At 47.5% G+C, this 22,029-nt stretch overlaps 1 protein-coding gene across 18 annotated transcripts in view; it reads left to right on the forward strand.

Moving 5' to 3' along the window:
• CDK12 (cyclin dependent kinase 12) overlaps positions 1-22,029 on the forward strand; it is a 77,453-nt gene that overhangs the window by 53,163 nt on the left and 2,261 nt on the right. For 2 of the 18 annotated variants that reach the window (XR_006793239.2, XR_008507163.2), the window contains 6 exons: positions 5,897-6,005; positions 6,728-6,877; positions 10,742-10,840; positions 12,724-14,249; positions 14,376-14,423; positions 18,602-18,798. The gene's annotated coding sequence lies outside the window, so the exon portion shown is untranslated. The remainder of the gene's footprint in view (positions 1-5,896; positions 6,006-6,727; positions 6,878-10,741; positions 10,841-12,723; positions 14,250-14,375; positions 14,424-18,601; positions 18,799-22,029) is intronic. The other 16 variants (XR_006793243.2, XR_006793250.2, XR_006793246.2 and 13 more) reach the window with 15 other exon arrangements.

The raw sequence follows: 22,029 nt of genomic DNA on the forward strand, positions 1-22,029 counted from the left end.
TGCCAGAATGCTTTGGCCACTGGATTGCTCTCATACCTATCTCAAAAATTAATAGTCCAAGGTTGAGAGAAAGGGGCTGATATGAAGTGTGTCTTTAATACTCTCTAGATGGGTGGTTGTTAGTGAAACTTACTCAATATGTAGCCCACAGCCACAGCATACTTCTCTGGAATAAGAGAATATAGCCATAAAGCAAGTTCACTTAGACATAGGTTTCCTAGGACCTGGAAATAGATGGATTTTTAGATGTTTTGCTCTGGCATGGTTGTAAACAACAGATAATGTTGATAGTTCCAAAGGAATGAAGGGCATTTTATCCAAGCCAAACCATCTCTTGAGGGAGGCAGCATGGAGAAACCCTATAAAGGCTACAATGTAGCGGTCAGAGCTAAGTGAGAAACAAAGCCTGGGTCCTGGAGGATGTTTTTTTCTTTACTGTAAGGAGCCTATTCCAATGGCTGTCTCAGGGAAAGGATCCTTTTACCTCCTGTGTCTCAGAACTACAACAATACTTTTACCTTGTAGGTGAAGTGAGGATCAGCTTGTAGACAGACAACCCTCCCCACCAAGGCTAATGCAATTTTGAATGCTTTTGGCCCTGGAGAAAAGAGGCTGAATTCAAAGACTTAGAGAAAGCTTAGGAGTCTGATCCTTTTTATAAATTCAGGAACTTCTGAGTATGGCCTTTTTACCAGTATTTGCATTTTATATTAGGGAGCCAAAGGTCTCATACAATATGAAGCAATAGAAGGAGATGTAAAAAAGGGAAAGAACTCTAGAGCAGTCTGTTAGCTGGGCTGCAGAAAGACACTTAGGGTATAATTGCTTTTAAAGAAGACATAGAAATATGGGGTGGAAGGAAAAATTATGGTTGGGCTAGTAAAAAGGGATAATTGCCTTAAAGATTTACAGTTCATTTTAGGGAGGCCCCATTAAAGCACCACCTTGAGTAAAGAGTTCCCCTTGATTACAGTAGTGTTACCTTTATGGTTGGAGGATGGGCCTAGAACCCTTAGGTTGGGAGATGCTTTGAAGATGTTTTCACTTAGGGAAGCTTGATTATATTAGACAAATAACATATAAGGAAATTTTGCTTCCCACTGCTATCTACATAGTTCAAGAGAATAATTCAGAAATAAGGAAGGGATGATACGGATGCATCACTTTAAAAAGTTATTTGTATTTATGGAGTTCTAAAACTCCTGAAAGTGGTTTTGTGTATTTTAGGCCAACCTGGAAACTAGTGTTATTCCTCTCTTCTTTGTTTTTAGATCCAAGTGAAGGCAGTGCATAGAAGAGTAAACAAACCAGAATATGTGAATTAGAGTCACAGACTGTTAGAATTACAAAAGGACATTAGTTTGTCTAGTTCAATGCTGTCTTCAGCCAGTGAACAAATAGGCCCAGAAAGGTTGAGAACCTGTGGTTTGGGGAAGAAGGGAGAGAATAAGAACCATTGTTGTTGGGAACCTACTATGTGTCAGGCACTGTGCTGAATGCTTTGCTTGTATTATCTTGATTGTCAAGTACCTTGAGGCTAAAAGATGGAAGGAATAAAAGGCAAATCCCTCTTACTATCCTGAGCAATAAGTAGGTGATAAAGGGGAGTGGCAGATCACTTTTTCCTGTCTGACCACATAGGGCTAAACTATAGGAAGTGAAGAGTCAGCATTTGAGAGTGAGGTTAATCTAAGGAAGTACTCGCTAAATAGTTGAGACTCATGAATAACTTCTCTATTCCTGGGAACCTTCCAAAAATGTGATGGTCAGAGGTAGGCTAGAGGCAGAGCTGGTAGAGAACAAGATTATTCTTGGCTCTGGGATTGATTTGCATTCTAGAAAATCAGCTCATGACCTGAGAATATAGATTAATCTTAGAAATAGGGAACAACATAGGGCATCTCCTCCTAAGGGGTCTTCAAAGAAAACACTGTTTATATCCTAAGAATCAAGGAGATAAACATATGCCTTTGGTGACCGTGCTTGTTTTGGGGTTTTTGTTTTGTAACACACTTTGAAGTCATGAAACAGTTTATAATTTTGGAAAGACTCAGTGCCAGGTTCAATGTTGATAGGAGCAGGTGGCAGCCTGAACATTGCTAGTGAGAATAAGATTTTATTCCTCATAGTTGTTTGATATGATATCCCAAGTGTTAAACCACGAGGCTGCTTCAGTGGGGAGTGGTAATATCATTAGCTGAGTCATGTCTTGAGTACAGGACAACTTCTGGGGAAGATTAAGGGAGGATCTATCTCACTTTTTAAAGAAGCTTTTGGATCTAGTGAGATGAGTCTTATACTTGGTTGGGAAGTAAGGAATCAGTATTTATAAGTCAGCACATTAATGCAGGCTATAAAATAAGATAGTAACCTAGTACAGAAGTAGCCATAGCCAAGAAATAATTCGGAAAGTTGAGTTAACCAGAAAAGAATTCTTTGAAGTAATGAAGATAGGGGAACAGAAGAGGTGTTCAGATGAAGAAAACTTACAGAAGAAGGTTTATGTGTGTTTTGTGCAGAAGGCTTTGAATGGACTAGTCAGGGTCGTAAAGGAGAGAAATATTAAGAAATAAAGTCGGAGGAGCAGTCTTGTGGGCCTGAATGAGGAGTTCGGATTTGATTTGGTAAGCATTAACAGGAAGCAGAGCATGGTGGGATGAATATGATGTTGCGGACTTTCGCAGCCATACTGGGTCAAGAAGCAGGAAAGCTTGCTAGGATATTTTTGTTCTTGACCAGATGTGAGGCCCTGAGGGCCTGCACTAGAGTGGGACAAAGAGAATGAGAAGAAAGGAAGGGGGTCCATAGGAATTAGCAAGGCTTGATGATAGTTAGGATGTAAGAGGAGAGATGACCCCAGGACACTAATCCTGTTGATGGTGATGAGAGCTTGGAAAGAGGTAGCTGCTTTGTTTTTTTTACTTCATTAACCAGTTGATGGGATATGTCTTTGTTCAGTATTGCAGGGTCTAGGTGGGGGCAGCACCCCTAGGAAATAGTGAAGCTTGTGCTCTGTGCCCAGACTATCCATCTGCACTCTGCCCTTTGCAGGTGAGAGATCCAGGTGAAAGAGAGTTTATTGCTGGGGTTTTCCCACAGATTTAAAGAATGCTATCCCTCTCCAGATCTAGGAAAGAAAATAGTTTTTTGCCAGTTTCTTCCCCTTTAATGCTTTGAAAATGGGATATGACTAGCCTATGGCAGCATGTGGCTGTGGATGCACAATTCTCTGGCTTGTTTCTTGGAAGGCCTTTTCCTGTCCCTCCCTGGGGGTCATTTGTATCTCTGGTTTCTGCTCCCAGAGCCATAAAGTGGGAGCCCCCATTTATTAATTGGGTTGGGATTGGGGAGGGGGTCCACGGGGGACTCTTTAGTGCAGCAGGCGGGGGTCTTCCCGAATGAGCCCATTAGCCAGCCCCAATGGCAGCTGAAACGGGGCCGCAGCCAAGTCCTCTCCGTTTCAAAAACCCTCCATCGCCTGCAGCAGATCAGAACAAGGCCTGCGGGAGCCCTTAGCTTCTGATTGCAGCTGTGAGGAAGGACAAAACAATTTATAGGAAGCCAAGTAGCTCCTGTCTCACTATCTCTTCCTTTCTGACTTTGGGGAGGGGCAAGACTGGGATGTGGTGCCACCCACACACCATAGCTTCTTACAAGGCGGGTATAGGCCTGAAGTAGGAGAGAACAGTAGTGAGTGTATTTGCGCTGATTGGACATTTATGTCAATGCTCTGTATGTGTTTACACATGTCCTTACTTTCTTCTTCCATCCACATACAGTTGTATTTGATACATGGTCCTCCCTAGGGCAAAGCCAAGTGTGTGCTCAGATAGTCTCAGTTGTATGTTGGGGGGCATGCTTATCACACTCTTTCCTGCCCCATACATCTGCCTTGTGTCTTCTCTGCCTTATCAAGATTCAGGGTTAGAGTTAGATCACCTTCTTAATATATCTTCAAAATAGAAGGAGTTTGGCACTGAAAGGAAGGCCTCCTACTGGGACTCCCTCATTTGTCCCTTTAAGCCAGCATGAGAAAAGCAGGCATCTCTAGGGGAGCTTCTTTCTGCAGTGGCCCAGAGAGAAGGTGTGAAGGGCAGGAATGCCTCACTTCCTGATAAAAGGAAGTGTCTCCTTCCTCATAGAATCACAGTCGGCCGAGCTAGAAAGGGACCCTAGAGATCACCTAATTCACTCTTTCAGTGTACAGAGTGGGAAACAGCTTTGGGGAAGGGAAGTGCCTTGCCCACTGTCTCATAGTGAGTGAGTTGGTGGCAGCCAGCCAAAACTGGAGTCCAAGAGGCCAGAATCTTAACCTACTTGAGTATAGAGCCCCCAACCTTAAGATTGCCAATTCCTGTGACCGCTGAACTTCCTCAGGAAAGGAAGGTAGGGCTGTGAGGTTTTGAGGGGGAAAGGTAGATTTGGAAAACATTAGTAGAAAAATTGAGAAGTTTTATGTGTTTTACCTCAAAGACTCAGCTCTCCATGGCCTGCAGATTGTACAAGTGTAATTTTTATGTAGTCAGGAGCTCTGGTTCATTGGGGAAGCAAGTGGCAGCCACCGCCAAAGATCTTGATGCCCCCAAAGTTACCCCCAAGTTCCAGGAGCACTTTGCCACCAGCTCTGGGGTTTGGGAAGCAGGCCTCTGAGACCCAGTGAGGAATTCACCCTAAATCTCAACTCAGGCTCTTTTGCATTACCATACAGCTATAGAAAAGCAAAATCGGAAGGGAGGGAAAGAGAAAACCTCACCTTATGGGAAACTAAGGGGAGTCTCTGAATGAGAGAAGGGATTCTAGAACTCTGTAAAATGAGATACTCTCTGAGATCACTGGGAAACGGGGTTGGAGGCGGGACCCCCTACTCCTCTCCCTTACTAAGTTTGAACCGTCCGTTTTCTCCTTTGATGAGGCAGAAGGAAGGTGGTGTAGTGCTCCACAGGGACCTAAGGCCTAAGTAGTATGCTCAGTGAACTGACATGCACAGCAGGCTCTGACGTTATCTCACTCGGGTGCGTAGACTACCCCCTCTTTGGACCTCTCCGAGATGTATCTGCAGTCCCTTCCAAAGCTTATTTTCTGAGCATACGAGTTTGGGAGCCAATGATGTGCATAGAGGTAAATGCTAAAGAGTCTCTAAGCTGGGGTCAGAATCTTGGAGGGAGAAACAGTTTAGAGTTATGAGTCTAGGTCAGAGGGGCAGTGGGTCTGCAAAATGAATATTGTGTGCGGATGACAAACAGATCCTAGTACGTAAACTTTACATTTTCTCCATCACACCCCAGTTGATAATACTGGGGGAACATGAACTGGTCCCCATGCAGATTCCTCCCTACATAGGCAGTGTGTATGATAGACCTACTTGTCCAAATTGTATCAAGTTTGCTGTCCCCTCACAAACCTCCTTTCTGTCTCACAGGATTTTCTTGTTTGTTTGTTTGCCTCCTGGCCTTTCTTGAAGAACCTGTTACGGACAAGGCGATGATCTGATCTAAAACTAGATGGCCTCCTTTGAGTCACCATCTTAAATTAACTTTGCATTAACCTTGAACCTTCATCACCCTTTATAATTCTGAGTTTCACAGCTTCCCGTTCTGTTGAATTCCTAATTTACCTCTTTAAGTATAGAATCATTGTTTTTGCTTTATCAGACTGGGAGCTGGTTCCCAGGAGGTAGGACTCTTAGAGCAGTTATATCTCTCTCTGGGAGCATACTTAAGGTTCATCTTAATCCTTCTGGGCTTTGTGAATTCAGGTTTGAGGGAATTGGAAGAGTGGTGACCATCACCGTCACTGTTACCTACTAAGGCCATACTCCCTGGGTGAAAGACCAAATTTCTCTTTGGTGTCTAGTCCCTGTCTCATGTCTAAAGTAACCTGTCATTTTCCTTCACAGGTGGCAGCAGCAGCAGGAAGGATGGCCCTTGAGGAATTTGGTGAAGTCCATCAGTCACTTGGCTTCTGGAGCCCTGAAAAGTTCAGTCTTTCATACACTGTAAAGCCAGGTAGGGACCTAAAGCCAATCAGAGGTTTCAGGCCTGCTTTTGTAAGGGATTCCCCAGCCCCACCCCACCCCCCCCAGACACAAGTAGTCTCAGGGAAATTTCTTATTCCCAGGGAAGTTTCTTATTCCCAAAGATCTTCAGAAGAGTTTCCCTGGCTTTTTATTTGACCCTATTACAGGGTCCTACCTTCTCATTAACAGTTTCTCCCCCTGGTTAGAGTAGGTGACCCTCTTTATTAACATTGACAGTCATTTCATTCCTTTTCTTTCCTCTTGGCCAACTTCGCTAATGGATATTCCTCTTTGGTGGGATACTGATGTTGGTTACTCTCAGCCTCTCCTCTACAACACTTGTCCCACTCACCCATCACCACCACCACACGCACACACACACGCACACACACACACACAGCCCTGCCTTCTTCCCCAAGAAGCTATTTTCTCTCCCCCTTTTTTTTTTTTAAAGATTTTATTCATTTATTTGAGAGAGAATGAGCTAAAGAGAGCATGAGACGGGGGAGGGTCAGAGGGAGAAGCAGACTCCCCGCAGAGCAGGGAGCCCGATGCGGGACTCGATCCCTGGACTCCAGGATCATGACCTGAGCCGAAGGCAGTCGCTTAACCAACTGAGCCACCCAGGCGCCCTTCTCTCCCTTTTTGAGTGGAATTGGGCATGCTGTCTCTTCTTACTACCTCTCATCAACTTCTCTTCCTCCTTTCCAGATTTGATGGGAGCTCCCATCAAATAGTGTCCAGACACTATTCAAGATACCAGAAGTAGAGACCTACAAGCCTGCTTCTCTCCATCCTCATTGCCCAGAACCAGGAAGGTCATGAGCTTCCAGTGCTCACCCCCACCCTTCTTGCTGCCAGGTAGGTGGCTCCTCTCTCTACCCACCAACCCCAAACAGGGTCATACTTCTCTCTGGAAATATTTCTCTCTGTTGTTAAATATTTCCAATAGGGGGAAGGCCTTAGTGACTCAGCTCTCCACCTTGCGACTTCCAGTTTTAATCTTTAGCAGGACTTTGCTGATGTTAAATATCCACTCCTTTCCTATAGTTCAGAACAATTTAGGGTAAGGGTCCAATGACAGGCAGCACTTCTCTTGGGGCTGGAAGTCTAAAGCTCCAGACATGCATTCTGCCCAGTGGCCTGGCATCCTTGGAGAATACCTGGATCTTTTGAGGGAAAGCTATGTTTATCTGGTGTCTATTCCCAAGGACAAGGATCTCAGGCTCTGAGAATCTGTCTCTATTCATTCCCAGACCTCTCCAGGGAGTAAGAAAGGATTGCTGTACAGCAGAAACCCACCACAAGGGACGCCTGGGTGGCTCAGTCAGTTAAGCATCTGCCTTTGGCTCAGGTCATGATCCCAGGGTCCTGGGATCGAGTCCAAATCAGGCTCCCGCTCAGCGGGGAGCCTGCGTCTCCCACTGCCTGCCACTCCCCCTGCTTGTGCTTGTGCTCTCTCTCTCTCCCTGACAAATAAATAAATAAAACATTAAAAAAAAAAAAGAAAGAAAGAAAAGCCCACCACCAGGTGATAGTGTCTGGAGTTCAGGTGGCATAGTTCAGGTGGCAGGTCTTGTCTGGCACCTGTAAAAAGTTGGCAGGGGTGCTGCTTGTGTTCCTGCTCTCGCTATCTCTCTCTCTGTCAAATAAATAAATAAAAAAAAATCTTTAAAAAAAAAAAAAAGTTGGCAGGGGTGCCAGAGCCTCTCCTGCCATTGGATGTGACATCAGCTTACCTTTTGCTCTTAGGCCTCCTCTCTCAGCAGCTCTTCTCTTATCCCTGCAAGCCAGACAGCACAAGCAGCAGCCCTAATAAGTGCCAGCTCTAGATAAGGTGCTCCCTCCCTGGTTGACACATACCTTGAGTTGGAGTTAGGATACAGTGGATGGAAAGATAGGAAGTCAAGAAATGTCCCTGGAAGTGGTCGAGCAGTAAGCATGCATGGGTACCTTGATGACTCAGAGATCATCAACATTTATAATTCTACCCATCCAGATAGCAACCTGGAGGTCTGATCCCTCAAAGCTGCTGGGCCGCTTGGACAGCTGCAGTCTTGGTTTCTGCCACACGAGGGTGCTGCTGACCAATTAAAACTCCTGCCCCTTAGCAGACAAGAGTTTGGGTGACAAGAGCACCCTTTCCTCAAAACAGGGATCAGAAACAATCTGAGAGAGCCTGAGAACCAGGCCCCAAGAAGCCAGAAGAATAATTAGTACCACTTGCTCTTCCTTAAAAATGGCTTGAGACCCTGAACACTCAGCCCTAGTGGCCTGACATCTTAGTGTGTTTCCATCTGAACTCAGGAAGCCCCCAGCTCTCGGCACCAAACATCTTGCGACGGTGCTTTTCTCCCTCAAGGTGTAGCAGGTTTCAGCTGTCCCCCCCGCCCCCAATGTCTCCCTGCCTCTTAAACAGTCACTTTCTAGTCCAGAGGGTAGGGGTACCTGTGGTTTTCAGAGAAAAAGATCTCTCACAATTGTTAGGAGGGAAGTATCTTTGTTAGTGAGAAAGTATTGGGGAGAGGACTGAGAGTGGGAAAGTTCAGCCTTCTGTGCCCCCATCCCACCTCCCCCAGCACAGATCTGCAGAGCTCAAGACGGTCCAGTGGATGTTTGCAGCTTGAGTGGCTGGAGGACACCCAAAAAATGGTGTCAGGGAGCCGGATGGGGAATAGGGATGTTTTGGCCCTTGAGCTTTAAACTCACCCCATATGGTGTAATGGCTCTGCCAAGGATCCAAGTGGCCATGCGGCCCTTATGGGGGTGAGGTATCCCACAATTGATCCTCCGTCTCCATGAAGCCCTTCCAGGCTGAACAGGCTAAGGGAGATGACAGAGGTTCTCCTCCTCCCTCCTACCCCCATGCCCGAGGGCCCCTCCCCAGGAGGACAGCTTGATTAAACAGTCGGTGCTGCTGGAATTACTGCACAGCTGGCGCTCCCCCCAGCACCCCGAGCAGAGCAGCAGCGCAGATTAAAATCTCCAATTAGCGTTAAAGTGAAGTGAGGAGGTACTGAGGCTGCCAAGGAGGCCAGGCGGGGGCCCTGGGTCGGCAGACACCCCCACTGGTGCCTGGATTCTGAGCACCACCCTCAGTTATCCCTTCTTTCCTAGCTCCTCTCCCAGCAGCTCTCAGTGCCCATTAGCTTTGCATTGCTTGGGGCCACAGGGCTTTCTGAGGGGCAGAGGGTGGAGCAGATGTATTACCTGACAAAATGCTGGGGACACCGTAAGTGTGAAGGAGAACGAGTGATCAGTGCTTGTCAGGGGAGACACCCTGTTCACAGCGTGCCAGGCAGCCAGGATGAGGTGACTTCACCCTATTGCTGCTTCTTTTTGCCTAGAGAAAGGGCAAACAGGACAGGTCCTCCAGACCCAGACCCTCTTACCTATAAGGTGCTGAGTGTCGTGATGCCCACACAAACATCCATCCTTGTATATTTTATCCTATCTGACCCATCTGCTCCACCCAAATTATGGCTCTGTTCTTCCTCGCTCCCTCTGTTATTTTTCTCAGCTTTCCTATGGGTGGGGATAGGCACAGCCTAGCTTGGGAGCATCGCCATGCCCTGCCACCTGGGTCTTAGCCGGCTTCTCATTACCTTCTTTGCAGTTTGGGGAAAAGCAGGGATATGCCAAGAATGGAGGCCTCAGACTCTCCAAACCTCTGAACATCACACCCCATCCTAAGGGCCCTCTACCATTTACACTTCTGCCCTTCACCCACCAAACCCAGAAGGAGGGCAGCACAGCTAGTCGTACCCTTTGACTTCCCTCTGCCCCTTTAAGGGAAATGGAGGTGGGTACCCAGCTGACTGAACCTACTCACACCTCCAGAAATTAGACACCAGGGCACAGTGCCACCCTCCCAGGCTGGCACATGCTACCCTGGCAGAGGTTCAAATAACACCCCCCCCTTCATCCTCCCACCCCTATGTCTTCCTCTTCTCTCTCCCTCTTTCTTCCTCCCTCTCTCTCTTTTTTTTTTTTTTTCTCAGCTCAAAGCACAGCTGAGCCTTAAAGCGGGGGGGGACCAAGCTGGGGCAGGGGGGTGGAGAGCTCCAATAGCACGTTTTCACCTGCCATTTAATTGGATGTATTTTTAATTAATGGGACCTCAGGGACCAACATGAGACAATCTGATCTCTGAATAGGGACAGGGGAGGGATTGGGTTAGGGAGGAGGATTGGGCCACTGGGTGCGGTTACTGGGAACCCAGGCCCATCAATCACTGGCCACTTTGTGCTCTGGCATCGGGAATAGAGAGGTGGAGGAGGAGGGGAGGTGCTGGGGAGAGTTGCCAGGAAATTCCCCCCAACTGCCAGGACCTCCAAAAAAGAATAGAATATACTAGTTGACTTGGGTCTGACGCCCAAATTTGCAGCCAGGATATTAGGTAAGGCTAATCCTTGCTCCTAGGATTTTGTCCAGTTGGGCTTGTCCCAGTGAGTGATATAAAACTGAAAGGAAAGTGGGGACAGAGTTTTGAGGTCATTGAAGACAGAGGGCAAGAACTAGAGACCATAGAACCAGAGATTGTGTGAGAGGAAAGAGGAGGGCAGGGTTTAAAGATATTTCTGAACGTTTAGACATAAGAGAAGTGCCCTGGAGTTTACATGCAAAGCATGTGAGGCCTGATGCCTTTGGGGTGTGAATCATAGAAGCTTACTGCTGCAAGGGAGAGAACTTGGAGCTCATCTTGCCAAACTCTTCACTTTACAGATGTGGAAATGGAGACCCAGAGAGGAAAATCAGTTGAATCCTGTCCTGGAGTTGCTTTGTGTTCCTGGCTTTGGAGAGTTCCTGGGAACCCAAGGAAAGGTAGGTCGGTAGGTAGGGCATGGGGAGGAAAGTCAAGGGAAGAGGATTGGCAGAGTTATTACTGGAGTCTCATATCTCTGTCCTCCAAGTCAGAAGCAAGTGAGAGGAGTCAGGCAGGTGCATTGTTGGAGGAACATTTCCCTTGTACAGCTAGTTCCAGAGGTCATCTCATCCATTCCCCAGCTTACAAGCAGACAGATCCCCGAGAGTCCCCCACTCTCATGGGATTTTACAATACTCTGAAAAGTCCACAGAGAAGGCAGTGTACCAACTACCCTAGTTCCTTAACCAAGAAATAAATCTCCCAAAGGTGACTAAATATTGAGCTCTTTTGAGACCTTTTTACAAGTTTCCCTGTCACAGTATAAACTGCTAGAGAAAATTATGCCCAAAATGTAGGGAGGAGTGGTCTTATACCTCTTGTCCCATGTCTAGGCCTAAAACAGAGACAGGGTTAAAATTCAAGGCTCAAAAGGCCGAGTCAGAAATGCCCCTGAATCATGTGGTGCCATGGCCCCAGAGCACGTAGTCAAGCCCTGTCTGGCTTTGTGTGGTGTTGGTGCACAATGGAGAGGAAGACATGTTTCCAGCTGTCCACATTCCCATTCCTCCTTCCTTTACTGTTCAGACACTAGGGTTAGGGAGGGAAAGAATGAAGGAGAAAAGGGGCTTTCCCACCAGGTTGCCAAAGGTGGCATTTCCTGGCATCTTCTTCCTTCCTTAAAAAAATTCAAGATTCTTTGTTCTGTGCTTCATGAGACTAAGCTGGAGTCAGGGCAAGGATGGGCACAGCTTGGAAAGCAGTGTGGATAGAAACTTCATCACACTCTCCAAGCCCCCACATCTTTCCCCCACTCCCAGGATTGTTTTCTCTCTTAGTATCCCATTTTATATCCCCAAAGTCCCTGAGGAAGAGCAGGATGTGCCTCTTTTTTTTTTTTAAGATTTTATTTATTTATTTGATAGAGACACAGCAAGAGAGGGAACACAAGCAGGGGGAGTGGGAGAGGGAGAAGCAGGCTTCCCGCCGAGCGAGGAGCCCAATGCGGGGCTCGATCCCAGGACCCTGGGATCATGACCTGAGCTGAAGGCAGACACTTAACGACTGAGCCACTCAGGCGCCCCAGGATATGCCTCTTTAAGTGGCCCACATTCACCATGCCTTATGTTTAGACCTTCAGGATCATCTCCTTGCCTTCTCTACAAACAATAAGTGAGAAGGACCCCTCACATCCCCCCAAGACAGTCTGGAAAGAATCCATCTGCCTCTTCCCTGCTTCCAAAGGCTTGTAGTAGTGGGAACTGGGAGGAGAACTGTGCCAGGGAATTGAAAAGGAAGATTCTCTTGTCTGGGAAGGTCAGGGAGGAGCCTGAAAAGGGGGAGAAGACAGAGAGGGGAAATTTGGGAGCTGAGGCCTGTAGTCCCATCTGTGGGCCTGGCTACCTAACCTAGGGTAGGCCGTTCGTACTGACTATTATTCATAGGATTTATTAGAGGCTCCTGTTTACAGAGCTGCTGTTTCTCCTTTGAAATACAGAGCAGTGGAGAAGAACAGCAAAGAAGAAAGGGAAAGGGTATCAGGCTTTTGGTAGGCCCTTTCTCACCCCTTGTCCACCCCTGCTCGAACATTGGAGGCATATTGGAGGGCCCAAAAGGCCCTTAAAGCATTCAGTCTAGATTCTGGATTTTTCTCTAAGGAACAGGGCTTCCCTCCCCGAAGTCCCCACCAGCCCTGCCTCACACGACCAAGGTTTAGGCAAGGTGCCAGATCTACAGCCCTGGAGTCAGACCCAGGAGAGATCCTAGAATCACTCAATACCACATGCTCCTCCTCTTTCTCAAACTTTCTCCTTGGCCTCCCTTTTCTTCTACCTCCCTTCAGCTAGCTCCACTCCTGGCCACCTCATCCCTTTGAGTCTGAGAAGATATGGTAAGTAATTGTCTGTTCCCTACACTTTTTCTTCCTCTCTTCCTGGAGCCTGGAGTCCAGAAAGATTGCTGAGCCTTTGCTGGGAAAGAGGAACAGACTTGAAGTAAGTGGGAGGCAGAGGTAGCAGCACCCAGAATGACCTGCACTTTGGAGAAAAAGGAGCTCTGTATTGGCCCATGGTTTAGCTTTTACTCTGATGGGACTCCTCCTTTTCTCCTTCTCCCTCAGTGTGTCCCATGGGTTGGTGAGAGATCTGGATGTCTGAACCTCCCACCTGACACCTCGAAGGTTGTTATACATATCCCCTCTCTAGCTCCCGAAGCCATGGAGGAGGGGAAGGAAGGCATCTCAGAGGTGGCAGCACCCAGGGAGGCCAAAGAGAAGAAACAGTGGCCAGAGGGGGAGCCAAGAGGAGATGCCTGCTCTTGAAAAACCCTCTTTATCCCATCCTCTCTGGCACCCCCTCTCACATGCTGACAAGGCTGTGTGCCCAAGTGTATCAGTTCTCCTGGCTGGCAATTCTGCTCCGCCGTGCAGGCATCCGGTTCTCTGCTCCGGCACAGAGCACATGCTGGGCTCTCTCACACTCCTTTGCTCACTCATCTCAACGTGTCTGTGTTGCAGATTCCTAAGGATGAAAGAGGAGGCTGTGGTCCTGTGAGTAGGAAGATGGTGGGCTTGGGGCCCTTCGGGTGCATATCTGCCTCGCTGGAGGGCAAGGACGGAGAAGGCTGCTGGCAGCTCAGCTGAGCTCAGGGTTCTGGTGACTCATAGTAATGGGGGCAGCTCATGAAAACATCAGAGGGGAAGGGGGTCCAGGCTTGTTAGAGCTCTCTTTTGCCCCAGTTCTCCCCAACTCTGAGCTATGTGGATGAAGTTCTCTCATCTGGATTGTGGGGCAAGGAGAGGCTCCAGCTATGAAAGGGCTGGGAATGCTCAACCTCCCTTAATCATTCCCAGAAAGAGGCTTCCCATTGAGGAAAGGATAGGAGAGGCCAGTAGTATCCTCTGACCATAGTCCCAGGGGGGTTAAGTCCTTTGTTTCAGCAAAGGGAAACAGGGATTGTTGGTACTAGCGTGTCCAGATAATAGCACCCTCCCTCTGACGTCGGTGAAGGATGGGCTGAGTAAGAGGAGGAGAGTTCTCTCGCAGAGCCCATTTTCATTTGCCTATTTCATTGCTGGCAGCCCTGCTTTCCAGCTTGGGGTGGTGGAGGGGGTGCTCTCTGTCAGGTTGCTTCTGGAGATCCAGAGATGGTTTTGGTTGGAGAAAGTGATAGACCAGCCACTTTTCACTCTTCACTCTTCCTCTAGGGAGACGAGACCATCTCTACTCCCCCCAGCTCTCCCTGGCAGCATTGGGAGCCCAGGGTCCCCTGCTGGAATACCCATAATAAAGCTCAGTCCTGAACTGAACCAACACATCACCTGGCTCTGGTATAAAAATGGTGCTGTGAGGGGGAGCCTGGGTGCACCAGGTGGGTATAGACAGGTGTGGGGAGTTTAGACCCAGGAGAGATCCTAGAATCACTCCTCAATACCACATGCTCCTCCTCTTTCTCAAACTTTCTCCTTGGCCTCCCTTTTCTCCTACCTCCCTTCAGCTAGCTCCACTCCTGGCCACCTCATCCCTTTGAGTCTGAGAAGATATGGTAAGTAGTTGTCTGTTCCCTACACTTTTTCTTCCTCTCTTCCTCTACTCCCGAGTCCCAGCCAAGAGTTACCCCATTTGAACTCTTTGTACCAATGAATGCCATCAGGATCTGAACGCAGAATCCTCAGCCTGCCACCCCACCCCCCACTGTCTCTGGGAATGCCACTCTGACTCTGAGACTGGCTCTTTAGTGCTTGTCCTCCCCCAAAGGTAGCCAGGCCAAGACTGGTATGTCCGCTGACAGCAAGGGCCCTGACCTGAGGCAGAGGGCTGCTGTAAGGATGCAGTGGGGCCTGGCCCTAAATGCATGTATGCCTGTGCATTGGGCACACTGGTTTATTAGTGTTATTTCAGCATTGTGATGCAGAGAGAGTAAGTGTAACAGCTGCTCCTTGCTTGCAGTGTTTATTGTTACCTAGAGACAACCTCCTGGCTTTTTCCCAGCTCCCCCTCCCCCCCAGCCCAACCCCCTCCCTGCCAACAGTCCTACTCTCCCCACACTGATGGGAAATTTATAGCTTGCCCATACCATGCCTTTAACCCTCTCCTGTCCATAGGGTAAGTGGGGTGAGGGAAGCCAAAGAGAGCAGTGGGCATGCTTGGGCCCCAGCAGGGTAGAATGGTGTACAGGGGAAGGTAGGGATCGGGAGGACACTGCCCCTCACTGATCTGTGTGTCCAGACTCAGGCTCCGGTTGCCCTCCTGGCTCTCATGTTGAGAGAAAAGAACTTTGGACCCAGCATCCTCCTCACAAGATGATTCTCTTTCCTGGGTATCTCTAAGCTCCCCCAGTTGGGCTGCCTGGCCCTGAGCAAACACAGTGAAGTAGTATCGAAACAGGAGTAAATATGGAGTGGCAGAATCCCCAGCCCTTTCCTTTCTGTAGAGATGTCCTATCAAGACTATTAAGAGACTCTGGCATGAGGGATGCTAGCCAGACCTTCTCAACTAGGTAAATGTCAAACATGAAACTGGCTGCTGAGTAAGGTGGGAAAAACTGCCCACTCTAACTTTACCCCAAGCCCAGCACTCAGGTCCCAAGAGTCTCCCAGACCATTCTCCAAGCTGGTCTCCTTGGTCTGGTTAGGTTCTGCTCTTCTTCCTGGCCCATTTTCTCCTGCTTATCTTTTGGTTTGATAGCTTGGATCAAATCCAAGAGACCAAGGGGACTGAAACATCTTAGTCATGGCCTCAACAGAACTGGGGAACAAGAAGCTCCTCCAACCTCTCCTGACCTAGGACCGTTCATGGAAGGGTACCATGTCATATATTCAACTGTCCCTACTGGAAATAAGAGTTTGAAGAGGGATCAGATTTTAGCAAAAAAGATAGAAGGTAGACGTATGGAAAAACTTACTCATGGGATATAAAACTTCAGAATGCGCCTACTTCAGAGATTTTTTTTTTTTTTCCTGCCTGGGATAGGTTTAAGTCTGTGCCTATCAAGGGGAATGGAAAAAACAGGATTACTTTTCTGTGGCTTCTCCAGATGGGGGCCTCAGTGCAATTTCTTCACTAGCTCTGGGAGTACACCCCTTCTCGGTCCTTCTAAAGGTAGTAGCTGATGGTTAGATCACAAGTTTGGGAGGCAGGGAGCCTTGGGTTCTAGCACCAGCACTGCCATTAACCGACTGTGCTATCTTGGTAAGTCACTTAACCTCTCTGAGCCCTGGTTTCCTTGTCTGTAAAATTCAGATAAACAACCTCTTAAGGTTGTGGAGAGCATTTAGTGAAGTAATGTCTGTAAAGCACCTAGGACATTGCCTGATACTCAGTAGGTGCTCAGTGGTTGATACAATAAATAGTCTGTTACTCTTATGGAGTCACCAGGGCTGACATTGCTTCAACGACTCCATGAGTCCTCTGAAATTACAGGCCAAATAAGTGAATGTATGTATGCTGGGAAGAATGTCCATGATTGTCTTCATGATGTGAAGCAGGGGGGTGGCAGTCTCCTGGAAAGGAAATAGCCCCAATCCCTTGACTCAGACTGTGCCATTCCCATGCCTCAAACCAGGAGCTGTACTTCCAGGCAGTGTTCTGCCTGGAAGTACAGCTTCATCATCTAAGATGGGGCTATGAGAGACAGCCACTAGGATAGCAACCCCAGGCACTTTACAGTTTGTCAAGTACATTTACCTACATTAGCTCTTTTAATACCCAGCATATCCCAGTAAAGTGAAGAGAACTACCATTTATTGAATGCCTATTATGTGCCAGGCATTGTGCTGGATATATTTTTTTTAGGTATGTTTAAAGTCTGTGGAGTATTATCACCTAAACATGTCCTGATTTACAAGGCTCATCCCCTATTTTTAATCATTTAGGTATTTTACTCTTATAAATAATACCAGAATGAACATTCTAACACATAAACCTTCATGCATTTTTTTAAAAGATTTTATTTATTTATTTATTTATTTGTCAGAGAGAGCACAAGCAGAGGGAGAAGCAGGCTCCCTGCTGAGCAAGGAGCCCAATGCAGGACTCGATCCCAGGATCCTGGGGCCGTGACCTGACCTAAAGGCAGACACTTAACTGAGTGAGCCACCCAGGCGTTCCCTCTTCGTGCATTTTTATAGTAAATTCTAAAAAGTAGAATTATTAGATCAACAGATACAAATATCCCCTGTTCCCTATAGCCATTTTATTGATATACCCATGAGAATAATGTTTTTTAAATCTTCCTCTTTGGAATTCTGCAATGGAAACACAAGGGCAGCCCCTTTTCTCTCCTAGGCCTAGCAGAGAGACATTAGTAATCTATCATAGCTTTTTTTTTTATTTATTGAGATAATTGTAGATTCACATGCAGTTTTAAGAAATAATACAGAGATCCCTTGTACATTTTTCCTACTTTCATCCAATGCTAATATTTTGCAAAACTATAGTACCGCAACCAGAATATTGACATTGATATAGTCCATCAGTCTTACTCAGATTTCCCCATTTTGTGTGTCTGTGTGTGTGTGTGTGTGTATGTATATACAATATTATTACCTGTGTAAATTCATGTATCTACCACTGGAGTCAAGGCACTGAACAGTTCCAACACCACCAGGATTCCTCATGCTGCCCTTTTATTTAAAGATTTTTATTTATTTATTTGACAGAGAGAGAGACAGCGAGAGAGGGAACACAAGCAGGGGGAGCGGGAGAAGTAGGCTTCCCACCGAGCAGGGAGCCCGATGCGGGGCTCGATCCCAGGACCCTGGGATCATGACCTGAGCCAAAGGCAGACGCTTAACGACTGAGCCACCCAGGTGCCCCACATGCTGCCCTTTTATAATCACACCTACCTCACACCCTCCTTAACCCTTAGCAACCACTTATCTCCTCCACTTCTGAAATGTTGTCATTTCAAAAATGGAGTCATACGCTGTGTAAGTTTTTAGGATTGGCTTTTTTCACTCACCAAATCCATCCAAGTTTTTGTATGTATCCTAGTTTGTTCGTTTTGTTTATTCTATGGCATGACCACATGGACCACAGTTTGTTTAACCATTCACCTGTTAAAGGACACTTTGTACTCTCACTTTGTACTCACTACCAATTAATGAAGTAGCTCATTTACTTGTGTGCTGTTTTATACTCACAATTATTAAGCTTCTTTAATTCTTCAGGCATGGCACTATTACTATTTTCATTTCATAGATGAGGAAAATTGAGGCTCCAGTAAAAAATTCTCCCATGATCACATGTTAAATGGCAAAGAGCCTGGAACCCAAGATAATAGGGCTCTTTCTGCTGCACGAGGCTTTCTCAGACCTTGACTAACGTTTCTGGGAATAGGGTGTGGGCAGAACCAAAAGAGAAATGTTGGAGGCAGAAAGAGATTGGAGCAGCGTGGGTCAGTTCAGGTCTTCACAGCTGACGTTGGTTCATAGGTTAGAAGAGCAGCAATGGGGGGCGCCTGGGTGGCTCAGTCGTTAAGCATCTGCCTTCAGCTTAGGTCATGATCCCAGCTCCTGGGATCGAGCCCCACGTCGGGCTCCCTGCTCGGCGGGAAGCCTGCTTCTCCCTCTCCCTCACTCCCCCTGCTTGTGTTCCTGCTCTCACTACCTCTCTCTCTGTCAAATAAATAAATAAAATCTTTAAAAAAAAAAAAAGAGCAGCAATGTCACAGAGCAGGAAGCAGTATGGCATGTGCCTTTGAAATTGTTTCCCCTTTGCCAGGAAAGAACAAGGCTGAAGTGGATAGAGCCCATGCGCAGTCTGCCCACAGACCTGGGCCCTGGAATCAGAAAAGAAGCCTTTGGGTGTCTATGAGAGGGAGCATGGCTAGGGTCCTCCATGGAAGTGTGAAGCTGAAGGCGTCTCTGAAGAGGTCTGAGAAAACAGGCCATGATGAGTGAGCACCCTGTTCCGGAGGGGTAAGGGCAATAATCGCACTTTTTTTGGTGGTGGGGGAGCTACAGGTTAATTGTGCACGTGCATGTGCACACACACACACCCTTTGGGCAGGCACAGTGTCTAGGACATGGTACAGGGGGCAAGCAGAGTGGAAGCAAAAATGCCAGTCCGGCACTTAGCCCTCGCTTTATAACTGTTCCTTACTCCAGCTGAAGTCATGGACAGTGAAATCAGAAGGAGTTGGAGAAATCGTTTGGTGTGTCCCTCAGCCTGTGGGCACTGGTTGAAGCTGACAGGTGGAAACCTAGAGTTGGCCCAGACATGGTAGGTGGTAGAGATGCCAACTTGTGGGAGAGAAGGTTTGGCTCCTCTCCTGGGAGCTATGTCTGGCCAAAGGCTGCCTCTTCCCACCTCCTGCTGGAACTGGCTCTTTTATAGCTGATGTTATCGTTGCTCCATTGGCCTATTCCAGTGGTCTAGACTCATAACAATTTTCCCTATGTACTTACGGCTCTAGAACCAGGCTGAGAGCACATGCCACTTTTCTCCATCTCCCCTGGCCCATCAGAAATGGCACATCTCCCAGTCACACCCACCACCCATACCCAGTAATTCCAGCCATGGAGGATAAACACCGAGGCCTTCAGAATGTATAGGGACTACACTGTATCACTGAAACAACCAGAGATATCCATTCTGAACTTGTGTCTTTTGGCTGGAAGTTCTTAGACAAAGGGAGATCACTCTTTACTGAATCTTACTCCCACTGAGATTTCCTAACTGTCAGAGGTCCTGAATGTGGCTGGGAGACAGCTCCTTTTTCTCGAAGCCAAGATGGCTTCTAACCAGGAAATCTCAGAACGCCTGCTTATTTCCTTCCCTTGGCTGCCCCTCTGTTCCAGGTCCCCTTCTCTTCTGCTACCACTGCCTTCCCATTCCTTCTTTCTCTTCTCCTCTCTCTCTCTTTCTCAGCAAGTTTTTTATGTGATTACAGGCACTGCATGATAATTAGTGCTAAACTCATTTGCACAACTACAGTTAATTGGCTACAACAATTAATTAATGTGTTGGAAATTTGGCACTGGAAAAAAAAAGTTTGTCATCAAAAAAAGGGCAAAAAATTGTAGAGTGAGATACCCATAAAAATCGAGGGCAGGCTTCAAAAGCCCAGCTGGGCCTCAAACTTCAGGCCGGCCTCAGATGCCTTCCCACTCTCAACTCCAACACATTTTCCTCTTTCCTCTTTCATTTTTTTCCTCTTCCTTTCTCTATTTCTCTTCTCGCTCCATTTTTTTTTTTTTTTACAACTTAAGCAAACTCATTTCCCTGATAAAATATAGCATGACTAATGGCTAGAGCATGTAAAAATCATTGGGAAAATGTCCTTGGAAGACGAATGCATTTTCAGCAGAATAATTAACTTAATTAACAAATTCACATGCATATTCATCAGGCTATTAATGTCTTCTCGGCTCAGCTTGATGAACATTGCGGTAATAACCATCTCATTTACATACTGCATTCTACTGCGATCCAAAACAGAGACAACATACAGGCGTATACACACACACATACACACACACACACTTGCACGAATACACACAACATGTCTGGGCCACTTTGACTTCCAGGTTGGCTGGGAGTGTGTGTGTATGTGTGTGTGTGTGTGTGTGCACGCGCGTTTGGTGTTTGTTGGAGGGTGGGTGGCTGGGAACTCCGGCTGGGGGTGTGATCTTTAGAGGGTCACGAGTTGAGGTGGGCTAGAGATGCCCACATGTGAATGTCTGAGAACTTTAATCCTCTCTCTCTCTCTCTCTCTGCCTGTCTGCCTGTCTGCCTCTTTTTCCTTGTTTCTTTTTCTCTGTGTCATTTTCTCTCTTCTTCTCTTGCCACCCCCCCCCCCACCATGTCTCTCTAGGGAAAAACTTGGTATCTGTGCCAACTTTTTCCCCCCTCCCCTCCTCCCTCTCTCTCCTCCTTCCCCTCTCCCAACTGCTGCCAGCCGGCATCAGCGCTGAATTGCCATCTCCTTGAGCTCTCTGTGGAGCAATCTCGGAGAGCAGTAAGGTGTGACGCGGGGCTCTGCCGGCTTCGCAGCACCGCCTGCGGAAAGAGCGCAGGATGGCGGAGGAAGATTAAGAGAAATCTCGAGCAGGGCTCGGCTGCCATTGGTGTGTGCAAACGCCGAGGAGGAAGGGAGAGGGAGAGCGAGGAGGGGGGGTGGAAGGGGGGGGCACCAGCAGCTGTCGGCCTAATTCTCCTAACACTCTGCTTGTGGTCATATTAGAAAAACAGATTATGCCCCTCGGTGCCACTCACTTATACTTGACATACGTTAATGTTCTATATCTCCATTCTCGGGTCTTGATGGCAGTGGACTTAAGGTCGAGGAGGATAGGAGTCTGGGTGGCCAAGGGGCACAAAAGACTCTGCCCTCTCATTCTCTCCTGACCTTCAACCCCCGCCTGTACTGGCTCTTTAGAAAGCAAGCCTGGACATAGAATTTGCATCTGATGCCACCATTTGCCCGTGCTTTTTGCAGTCCCTTAGGAGGTGCAGAGGTCAGAGAATGCTTGAAAGCCCTTTCCCCTAAAAGTCACTCCCACTTTAGAGTCTTAATAGGTCACTTCAGGGCCCAGTGAGACCAGTGGCACTCCCACCCTTAATCTTTCTATGGGCCCTCCCCCTCAAATCGGAAGTTGGGGGTCAGAGAAGGGAGTCCATGATAGTCGGTGCTCCATGAGGGGTTATAGAAAAGCCGTGAGCAAAACAAGGCCAGGATTGTTTCTGGGTTGCTATGGAAACCAGGTTTCCTCCTCCCGGCAGGAAGGGAGGAGTGCCTGAGGCCTTCCTCCTTCCACCAATCGGGAAGGCCGTAAAGGCGGAGTTTACTGAGGCCTGGGGGGAATAGGGCTGTTCTTGGAGGACGAACCAATCATTCCCGCAGCCCTGCCTGCCGGTCCATAGCCCATTGACCACCACCTTCCCTACCCTCTCACCTCAATATTCAAAAGAGGCTTTTTCCTCTGTGCCTTGTCCTCTATGGAGACCTGTTGCTTAGCAACCACTAGTGCCTTCTTCCCAATAACTTGCAGGGACTGAGAGATAAAATATCTGTCTATATTCAGTTCCCCTCCCCTGTCTATTTATATTTAATAACTCAAGCCCTGTCTTGGGTTCCCTTGGCACCTGTTTTAGAGGGCTTTTAGAGGGATTAAGCTGCAGCCTGAAGAAATAAAGTTACATCCGAG

Source organism: Mirounga angustirostris, unplaced genomic scaffold, assembly GCF_029215605.1.
Source record: "Mirounga angustirostris isolate CCGP_5_RB_7025 unplaced genomic scaffold, mMirAng1.0.hap1 SCAF_17, whole genome shotgun sequence".
Lineage (NCBI taxonomy): Eukaryota > Metazoa > Chordata > Mammalia > Carnivora > Phocidae > Mirounga > Mirounga angustirostris.